Genomic DNA, 11,040 nt, shown 5'->3' with positions numbered 1-11,040 from the left:
CGTTCTCCTCTGTACTCATAGGGCAGTCACACATTCACCAGAACCAGGGGTGCAGGTGTCACTCTCTTCGGAGGCATTTGGGATATTTTTCTGATTTTTGGACATTCTTCCTGTCAAGGAAGCTGCAGCAGTAAGCCCAGAGCTGCTGTTGAGCAGAGGAGGCAGGTCTTTCTTCTAAACAGCAAATTCAGAAAATAAGCAGGGAAAGAGCTTGGCTTAAAAACTCCGAGCAAACTGCAAATTATTCTGTTTGAAAGAAATGAGCCTGTTAGAAATTTCCAATTGGACAGTTCGGTTTTGAGTCTTGGTGGATCAAAAGCTGCTTGTCCTGCATGGCTTGAGGCAGTGGAGTGGCAGAAGCAATTCCCAGGCTCTGTGGGGTCCCTGGGCTGGGCTTTATTTGCCCGGTGGCTTTAACCAGAGTTCACTCAGGCTTATCTGTGACTATTGAGTCTTTAGACTAGTCATGATGGAAATTAAATAACAGCACAGCAGAGGCAGACTGAGCTCCCTTCGCTCGGCAGACCTAGAGCCCTCTCCCTGCTTCGGCACCAAAGCACAGAATGGTCCATTTAACACTGGAACCGAAACCAAACAGGAAGAAATTTATTCATGGCATTTTTGCAGCTTTTGTTTGGGATCTGCAGGGGGGAATTCAGTGTAAATGTGCCTGCCTCGGCTTTTGTTAACCCTTGGCTTTCTTTGAGTGAGAGAGAGGGAAAAGCAGCAGAGCTTCAGGCAGACTGTGTGGCTTCTGGTGTCCTGTAAAAACCAGGAGTAAATTCCTGGAAAAATTTCTCTCGAAATGTGACACAAATGCAGATAGTGGAACAAACAGGCTCCTCCTCAGCTCGTGGACTCAGTGCTCTAATTCAGCACCATTGGTGGCACAGGGTTCACATCTCCCCTGACCTGGCTGATTTCCCATCCTGTCAGGGCTCTGGGATCTGATCCTGCAGGTTAGTGTGTGCTCCATTCAGCAAGAGGTTCCCATAGAGTCTCCTGCCCTACGAGCTCTTGTTCTCACTACAACACCGAGGATTATTTTCCTAATTTTTTTTCCGCTTTGTTCATTTTCTCCTGAATTCTCCAATGTGTTTGGAGCACATTTGCGTATGCAGCATTTATGTCCCATCCCTGGAAGTGTTCAAGGCCAGGCTGGATGGAGTTTGGAGCAACCTGGTCTAGTGGAAGATGTCTCTGCCCACGACAGGGAATGGAATAAGATGAGCTTTAAGGTCCCTTCCAACCCAAGCCACTTTGTGATTCTGTGACTTCTCTTCCCTGGCTGTTTCACTGTCTGACCAGGCTGCCTGAGGCTTGCCTGGAGGCTCTCCAGGAAATCCCAGCAAAGGACTTTTGTACCAATTTATTTCATTGCTGATTTAGGCTTAGGAATGCTTACTGTCACCTCAGTTGTTTCACATTCTTTATGGCTTGGCAGTGCAGCTGCCTCCCCTGACAAACACATAGCAGCAAAGGTGAAGAGCCTGGGATGGTGAAGCAGTTAAAGGGTTAGAAGGTGGCATTCATCAAAAAAGGTCTAGAATGATCATTTCCTCCAGGGAAAGGGGACTGCATCCCTGCTCCAACCAGGACAGGAGGGAAATAGGAATGGCCATAATGCACTGGAGAGTAAAAGTGTCCTGATGGGACACTGATGGGCACTGGTGGTTAAAAGTATCCTGATGGACAAAAAATTTTTACCCTTATGGGTAAAAAAAAAGTGTCACTTCCAGAACCAGGTTAGGGTGTTCAGCCCTGTGGAGTGGGAGCCAGCTGGTGTTTGAAGTTCTGTACATTTGCATTATAAAGGATCAGATCCAGGTGCAAATTATATATCCTGTTTCAACAGAAGTTTTAATCAAGTGAAAATTGTCCTTTGAAGAGCTGATTCCTGTGATAACAGACCTGTACCACACTTGTGAGGAGCTCACTTCCTCGGCAGGGCAGGGATGGCAGAGAAGTGCATGATGTGCCCCAGGAGTTGGTGGGCTACAAACAAAACCAAAATCTCTTGCCAAGAACCACAGCAAGGTAGGAACTGGCATCTTGCCCCGGAATGGGATGCATGGAGTTCACCTGGCACTGCTGGGCACAGACTGTGTAAAAACCTCCAGTTTTTGGCAGCCTTGGCATTAAAAGCTGTAGAAGTCTGGTGCTGCCCTCATCTGCTTGAGGGGCAGACAAAACTCACTGTCATGATCCCAGAGACTTGCACAGTAATTTCCCAGCTATATCATTTTACTGAGCCTGGCCATGCCCATAACCTGCTAGGGTCACCCACATGTGTGGTCAGGAGGTGGCAGAGGGCATGGAGACCCCAGCCTTGCAGTCACCCCTCAGCTTTTCACCTGGACAGCATGCAATGGAGCTGACCTCTCCCCAGGAGGAAAGGAGAGAAAAAAAATGAGTGTGGATGCTGTGGAGCTGGGGCTGCAAATAAATGCCTTTGCTGCCAAATAGCTCTCTTGATATGGGGGTGCACAGAGCTGTAACCCCAGCTTGGCTCTGCTTGTGACCCCCAGTGCCTCTCACTTGGCTCCCTTTGCTCCCTCTGCCCTTGCGTTCAGCCCTGCTCTCACCCCAGAGCCTCTGGGCGGCTCCCCCAGCACGTCTGGAGCAGCTCCTGGGAGCCAAGCCCAGGCACTCCCACAACCTCTGCCCACACAGAAGTGAAGCTGTGCCTGTGGAGGTCCAGGGCTGTTCTTGAATCACAGCTTGAATAAGAGCTTTTTCTGTGTCTATGGGGAGATGAAGAAGTGGTTTCCACCCTGGGAGCCCCAATCGGCCATGTGATGTATGTCTTTTTGTTGTCTCCTCCGAACATATTTAGAGGATTAGAGAAAACCCACATCATACAAGGGATTTAAAGGTTATTAGGGGAGAAATGCATTTTTCAGCACCTGCTGCCTGAAAAGTGTGCAGCCAAGTGTTTTAAATACTCTGGTGCTATTATTCATAGAAAATGCTTTTCTTTTATATTTTTCTTTCCCTTTTTTTTTTTTCCAGTGTAGCTCTAGTCATCATTCAGCCTTGTAACTATAATGGATGGTTGCTAGAAGCCTTCCAAACAAGGCAGCACAATAAGATACAGACAGTTAACCCACATCAATTCTCTAAGGAAATTTCATGTTGGGCCCTTTAATTCTCTCCTTTTGAAATTATTCCGATCAGTCAGTGCATAGGGCACTGCTGCAGGGAAAAGATTGAACCTGGAATGAAGTAGAATGAGATTTGAAATAATAAAAATAAAGAAAAAACACAGAGGAGAGATTCAGGTACACCTCCAAAATTCTAATGAGCTCATTTGCAGAGCTAAAAATTTCTCAGGGACTCCAGTTGATTCAAAGAGAAATGTATTTAATTTAAAACAACTCACTTCAGGGAGCTCTGCACTGGGATGAAATGTATTAAATAATTGATCAACCAGGGAGTAAGAAAGAGGAGAAAAAAAGAGAAAGAAATAAGAAGGGAAGAAAGGTACCCGGGTGGTGTGTGACCTGGAAAAGAAAGACACCTCTGTGTGGGGGGTAGGTGACACACCGAAGGGGTGACAGGGGTGACAGAGCCACCATATTGTCCCTAAGGCTTGGTGGCACCAGCCAAACCAGGGACACATCCCTGTACCCCTCCGGCTCTTCACCTCATCCCACTGGAGTAACACAAATTGTATTACATTTCCTTCCAGTCCCAAAGTCACATAGTGACCCTGCGTCCTGTGTGGCATCTGCTGTGGGATTGGTTTCCTTTCTGCTTCATTGGGTATTTTATAAAGAGCTCAAAATAAAACAAATATACTTCATCCCTTCTCCTCAGCAGCTCTAAGGGCAAATGACAATGGAGCTGATATCAAAACACTGGTAATTTTTCTGCAGTGGCTCGGATTTGGATGCAAAATGGAAATACACATTTAGTGCTTGGCTGTGGCACTGCTGTGCATGCAAACAGCAATTAAAACCTGCAGCCAAATGCCATAAATCCACCAGTGACAGAGTAAATGCTGTTAAAGATGGAAAATGAAAAGGAACTGCAGCTCATTTGCATTTTGCTAGAGTAATTTCGTTTAGACTACAGTTGTTCTGAACGAAATGTAACTTCTAAGTACTGTTCCACTGCACTGAGGCCAGGCTGCGAGTGCAGGAGGCTTCGAAACACAGATGGGCTGCTCTGGAACAGGGATGTACAGAGCAGCAGGCGGTGGGGACCATCAGTGCAGCCTGGTCCATGGCCACCAAATTCTCCCTCCCTCCCTCCCTGCAGGGAGGTTCTGCAGCCGTGTCCTCTGCCTCTCTGCGTACTCTTCTAATGATTTTTACTTAAGTAGCTTCCCCTTATTAACCAAACCAGGAGATGGCACAGCCTTCCAGACAGTGTCCTTGCTGCCAGCAGTGGGGACCTGGTGTGTCAATACTCGATGGAGTTAAGATCCATCTCTTTTTGCTGCAGATTTTGCCCACTCCTTGTCAGGGAGCCCCCAGACACATGGGCTAGAGAGAGCCTATGTGAGTGTTTGCTGATGTCAGGAGCAAACAAAGGAGCAAAGCAGATGGATGCCCTTATAACTTCAAATAAATAAATTAGAGGCATAAAAGTAATTATTATCCTTTTAATTTACTCTTGACTGTGATATTCCTGCTCCATAAAACTGAATGAGGGAAACTGTGATGCACTCCGGATCATGGCTCTTCCCAGCAAAGACCACTGTGTAAATCACAAATAAATGCTACTTCCTTGGAGAAAATGAATTCAAATTGTGTGTCTTATAAGGAAACTGAGGCAGGGGATGGGAACAGGCAGAGATGGAAGTGGACATATACCTTTATTCGTCATAATAGCCACATGTAAATGTGTAATGTAAAGAGCACAAACAGAATTTTTCACATTTGTTCCTCTGCCTTTGTTCTGAGAGTGTTGATGCCAGAGATTCCCAGCAATGTTTGTTTTCTCTCTGCAAAACATCACTGTCAAAACAGACCTGGTTTGGGACATCAGTTGTGCTCCTCAAGAATGCAAAAGTGTTTTATGTTAAAAATCACAACAGCTTTGTTTCATTTTCCCTTTCTTTCCTGATCCTAAATTAAAAGAACCATTCTGTTTTCTCATAATTAAGTGCCCCGGAATATTTCAGCTCTCCAAGAGGTCTCAATTCTCCAGCAAGCATTGGTACTCCTCACCAAAGGGCGAAGCAGAGGGTTAAAGGGTCAGAAACACAACGGTCAAAAACAGGGACTTAAGACAGTTCCTGAAACACCAACTATTTTTTATCCTACAAGTATGTGCATACGTGGCATCATTCAACAAGTGAGCTAAACCCTTGGGGTGTAAAGCACACATTAAAATACAGGACTGAAGTCAAAGTGACAAATTTAAGGAGATTATTTCGGTAAGTGTGAATGTGAATTTTCTGTCCTTTTCTTGCAGGAGCATTTTTATCCTCTCTACACACCCAATTTTCATGGCAAGCTAATTGTTGTAATTGCAACCAAATTTTTGTATGTAAATTTAATGAAAGACTGTTTTCAATGTTTAACTCATTAGAAGTTTAGAAGCTCATTAGAAGGCTTTATCTTTGTGAAAAGGAAAAAAATAAAACACCCAGAGACTGGAAACGCTGATGGGATGAGCTTCTATGGATCAGCCTGAACCCAAGGGTCCATTTCATCTTCCAGGAGTGAGGGGTACCTGGGCTGGTTGAGCATCCCCCGTGGGATGGGCGTGCTAGTGAGGCCATGGCACTGCTACTGCAAGGAGGGAGCCACAGTGAGTGGGCAGCAAGGGGGTCCCACCTCAAGGGGTCTGTCTGGGCTTCGGGGTTGGAAGTGTCTTCATTATGCATCAGAACCTCTCTGTCAGGCTGTCCCTAGGGAGAGGGGTTATTGAAGAATGCTGTTAACACAGGGATAATGAGGTATGAACTGCAGAATAAATTTAGGATGGAAATAACAAAAAGGTTTCTGAGCTTGCAGCAGGGCGGGTCTAGGCCGTAAAACCCTTCCAAGAACAGTGGGGAAAAAATCCACCCTACTTGTCCTCCATCTAAGGAGCTGTTTGACGAGTTTCCACAAAGACTTGCAGACTTAGTGTTGATGGTGGGATGGGACTGGGCTTACGGGGCTTCCTCCAGCCCTGAGCTCTCAGAAGTCGGCACAAAGCAGCACCAGTGCCTGGGGCTGATGTGCCACCTAAAGCAGACACGTCACCTAAAGCCTTGCTGGAGTGGGATGAGAATGTCCAAGCCCTGCAGGCTGCAAGGGGATAATGACCTGGGTACCCCCAGGGCAATGCTGGGGTCTGCTTTGTAGCAGGGTCAGAAGGGAAAGTTCCAGGGAATGCTGGGGAAGCCGATGCACATCCTCTGCTGAACGGGACTGCGCTGCTCAGCATGGGGAGAAGCCAGAAAATCGCAAAAATAATCCCAAAAATTCACAAAAAACCCAACAAAATCGAAATCACCACCACCACAAAAAAAAAAAAACCCAAACCAAACAACAAACAAACCAAAAAAAAAAACGCCAAAAAACCAAACCAAAGAACCAAAGGAAAACAGACAGGGACGAACAAAAATCTTCCACTCTCTAGAAAACGCCAGGAGAAGGTACCCTGTGTGGAGCATGGCTCATGCACTCTGCTCCCTCCCTGAGCCAAATGCATCCCTTGGAAAAAGTACCAATTACATGGAAGTGGACTTACAAGAGGCAGGCAGCACCAATAAAGGCAATTAATTGCTTATTTAGCTTTCCTTGGCCTGGTCCCTGGTGATTTTCTCACCAATGAATAATTCAACAGCCGCTGACACATGAGTAACAGCTCCTGATTTGCATTGAGCATCGTTCATTAGGAAGAGGATGAAAACCTCGTCTATCCACCAGCTAACACCCCATCCCTGGAAGTGTCCAAGGCCAGGTTGGGCAAGACTTGGAGAAAGCTGGTCTAGTGGAGGTGTCCCTGCCCATGACAGGGGGGTAGAACTGGATGAGCTTTAAGGTCCCTTCCATCCCAAGCCATTCCATGATTTGATGATAATGCTGGTCCAGTTTCTTATCCAGGACCTGGAGGCACAACGTGTCCTTCTGTGGGCAGGAGGGGAGCTCCATGCCCTGATCCCAGGGAGCCCCCACCCCATAGAGAGGATTTTGGGACCATCACCCCCTTCAGTGCTGGCCACACATGGTCTCCAGCCTCCATCACCATGGCAGGGATGGGACCCCACCTCTCCAAATCCTCCTTATTTCCAGCATCAGCCTTTTGGCGTTTTAAATCACTGAGTGCTATGCAGAGCTGATAATCAGATTTACTGATGGATCTTCTCTGTCTCAGAGGCTCAACTAATCCCTTTTAATCCTTTTCTTAAACTCTTTCTTACAAGTGCTTACAACAGAGTTTATCTTTCAGCTTTGCATCTAATTTTGGTTTCCAAATGTGTTTTTTTTCAAGCAAGCATGTAGCTCTACTTGTTATTTCTAAATGGCTGAAGTGGAACATATTACACATGCTTTACAATTATTCCACTGCTCTCCCAGCTCATGCACCTTCTTGAAAAATTCATCCAAACAAACCAAAGGGGCTGGGGGAGACATGGACATGGAGCTTGGCAGCAGCTTTGACTCCCTAAAGGGTACATGACAGCGTCTGCCTGGCATGGTGCTGGGGCATGTCCAAGCTCCAGGCTGACAAAAGGGAGGTTTTTAGCTCAGGGATCATTTTTAGGAAAGATTGGTGGTTTGATGTGTGTAATACACTGTCAGGATTGAGGCTCGGCAGTCCTATAGCTTATTTTAGTCCTTCCCATAGCTGGCAATAATCTCCCAAGTGGAAAAAAAATCCATTTTTAATCTGTGACCGATACTGGTGAGACCAAGCCGAGCAAGGGCAAGGGGTGGAACAGCCTCTTGCCTTCCCACCACCAGCAGATGCTCCTCATGCCTTAGCAGTGAACTTTATGAGTGAGGTTTAGATTGGATATTAGGGAAAATTTCTTCACTGGAAGGGTGGTCAAGCATTGGAACAGGCTGACCAGGGAAGTGGTGGAATCACCATCCCTGAAATTGTTCAAAAAACATGTGGATGTGATGTCAAGGGAAATGGTTTAGTGGTGGCCTGGGCAGTGCTGGGTTAATGCTGGACACGACGATCTTAGAGGACTTTTCCAACCTTAACAATTCCATGCTTGTACGTTACAGGTGATTTAGAAATTAAGGGACAAAATAAATTATCCATTTCCTTTTTTTTTTTTTTTGAGTAGGCGCTATGATAGTTTCAACAAGCGATGAGATTGCTCTCCTGTGAACACCTCCTCATTGTGTTCCAACTCCAGTGCCCAGGCACCTTTTGGAATGGCTGAAAATTATATAAAAGCCCAGCCTGAGTCACACCAATTAAACTCTGCATCTGCAGCCCCACTCACTCCTCTTGCTTCCAATCAACCAGCTCGGCCTGTTCCCATAGAAACTGAGCAGCACATCACTGCAGAGTCAGGCTACTGGGGCTTTTTAAGTTCTCATCAGAGCTTTATTCCACCCCTCAGAAAGCCAAGGTGTTCGCTGTGACTGGGGATGGCCACCCTGCCTTGGCTGCCAGCAGAAGGTGGGACTCAGCAGCGAATGATCCCATGCCAGCACCCGGGGAGCTCAGGAGCTGCAGTTTGCCATCAATGTTTGCATCTCATTAATCTGTTCCAGCTGCAGATGAGGCAAGGAAGAGAGGAGACAAGAGAGGGTAAAGCCAGTGATGTTTCTTGGCCTATTGGCACCAATATTGGCTGCTTTACCAGTATGTTAAAAACTGTTTTCATCATCTGCTATGAAGATCTTTAAGGTCCTTTCCAAGCCAAACCATCCTATGATTCTCAGACTAGTAAAATTGCACATCCTCTTCCATCTCTGCCTGTTCCATGACCGTGTCCAATCGCTGTGCAGGTATGGGCTGCGTGCCAGCTCTTGGAGCAGCAGGAAGACTGGGGCAGTTAAGTCTTTCTGCATCCCACCACTTCCAGAGCATCCCAGAAGAACTTGAACCAGGCTTGGGCAGCAGCAGCAGCAGCAGCAGCAGCAGCAGCAGCAGCAGCAGCAGCAGCAGCAGCAGCAGCTTCCTAATGTTTCTCAGCTGGCAGTTCCAAAGGGCTTTGGAGAAAGGAGGCGATGACCCCTCACCAAGCTCTTCACACAGGGAAATTGAGTTTAAGGCCTCCAGTTAGGGTGAGAAGTTCTTGTAAGCAGAGGTCTTTAAAAGATGCTTCTGCAAAAGCTCTCTCCCTGGGTTCCAGGGGATCCCTCCACATAAAGCCAGGCAGAGCCATCCAAAAATCTCACTCCACTGGGGAGAGCAGCAAGAAACCAGCAAGTCTCAGAGCTGCATCTGATGGGAAATCTTAGATCTTCTGCCTGGAGTTTCGGTTTTCCATCTAAAGCTGCTAATATAAATATTTACTGGCAACTTTCCTCATTTTATTAATGACAGTGCTTTGTGCAGGCTGAGTTTCTTAAGGAAATACTTTAAATATCTACTTTATGTATTCAAATAATCTCCAATGCTTTTATTTAATTTGCTTTTTTTTCATGAGTGGAACTCCTGCACATATGGCTTTACTTATGCAACTAATTTGATTAGATTTTACATTTCCATGCGTAATTTATGCTTTATTGCCCACAGATTCATTAAAAAACCCATCCTTTAAATATGTCCTGAATAATCTCTTCCATGCATTTTATGTATAGAACAAAAGTGAGGTGATTCTGTATTCTAAAGGGACACCTACTGATAAGAACACATTGCATTTGTAGCAGTTTAAATGCAGGATATAGAAAATGTCTATCTTGTTGGGATTTTAAATCCCCACTAAAATGCATTTCAAGGAATCAATCAGTACCAAGTCAATGTACAAGAATTGCTTTAATAAATCTAGAGGTGTCAGGATCTAAGTAAATTGCACATTAAATAAAATCTGATTCTTCATTGAATGTATTGATTATTATCATTAAGAGCAGATCTGTTACTCTTGGTGAGCAGGGGGCTGACAGGATGACAGCAGCACTGCTGAGCTCCAGAGAAAGGATGTTTTGTGTGCAGCTTGGGAAGTATCACGGAATCCCAGAATAGTTTGCGTTGGAATGCGCCTTAAAACTCATCTGGTTCCATCCCCTGCCCCGGGCAGGGACACCTTCTTCCACTAGACCAGGTTGCTCCAAGCCTCATCCAACCTGATCTGATCTGAAGGTCAACTCCTTGCACATCTTCCCAGCTCTGGTTGAGAGCCCAGGGGTAAGATGGGAGCTCATCCCCAGGATGGGGATGGCGGGGATTGTGGGGATAGAGGGGATGGCTCATGCCTCCGCTCTGGACACGACACCATGCCCTGCACTGACCCGAACCACTGAGCCATGACTGTGGCAAGTTCTTAGTTCATTGCTTGCACACAGATAATGATTGTAAAATAAAATGTTCAACCCACTGCCCTTACATTTTCTTTAACTCCTTTAACCAGTTCAGGACAGATATTCCATAAATATATATTCTCCCCAAAAGGCCATTTTCCAAGTATGGGTTTGATGTAAAACAAGCTGTTCCAATGTCTGATTTATAAGGCATATGAAGTTTCTAACAACAAAAAAAAGATTATTAATTTCTCAGGTGTCTCGCTGATTTATTTGCCATGTAGCAATTGATTAGTCATGTCATCAACTTCATAAGTAACACAATTAATTCTGAAGTTATCCCCAAGTTATCCAAGTCCTGTGTCACTGATGAATACGTGATTGGGTCTGAGTTATAGGTTGTCTCTGAACTTGACTGACTCGAAATAAGTCACCAAGCTGAGTTGTAAATCACAAGAGATGGATCTGAGTACACTGATGAGTCACAAGCAGGCTGTTAGATCACACACATCCCGATTTATGGGCTGGTGAGGTGGCCTCTGCTCTATCTCACGGTTTGGGAGTAAATGTCAAAGTGTAAATCTGGGATGCCAATATCAAATCGCACCTTCCTTGGGGACACGCAGCACCCACAGGCAGAGCTGTGATGCTCCTGTCACACACAGGA

Source organism: Corvus moneduloides, chromosome 24 (assembly GCF_009650955.1).
Source record: "Corvus moneduloides isolate bCorMon1 chromosome 24, bCorMon1.pri, whole genome shotgun sequence".
Classification (NCBI taxonomy): Eukaryota; Metazoa; Chordata; class Aves; order Passeriformes; family Corvidae; genus Corvus; species Corvus moneduloides.
Note: the sequence above shows the minus strand (reverse complement) of the source record.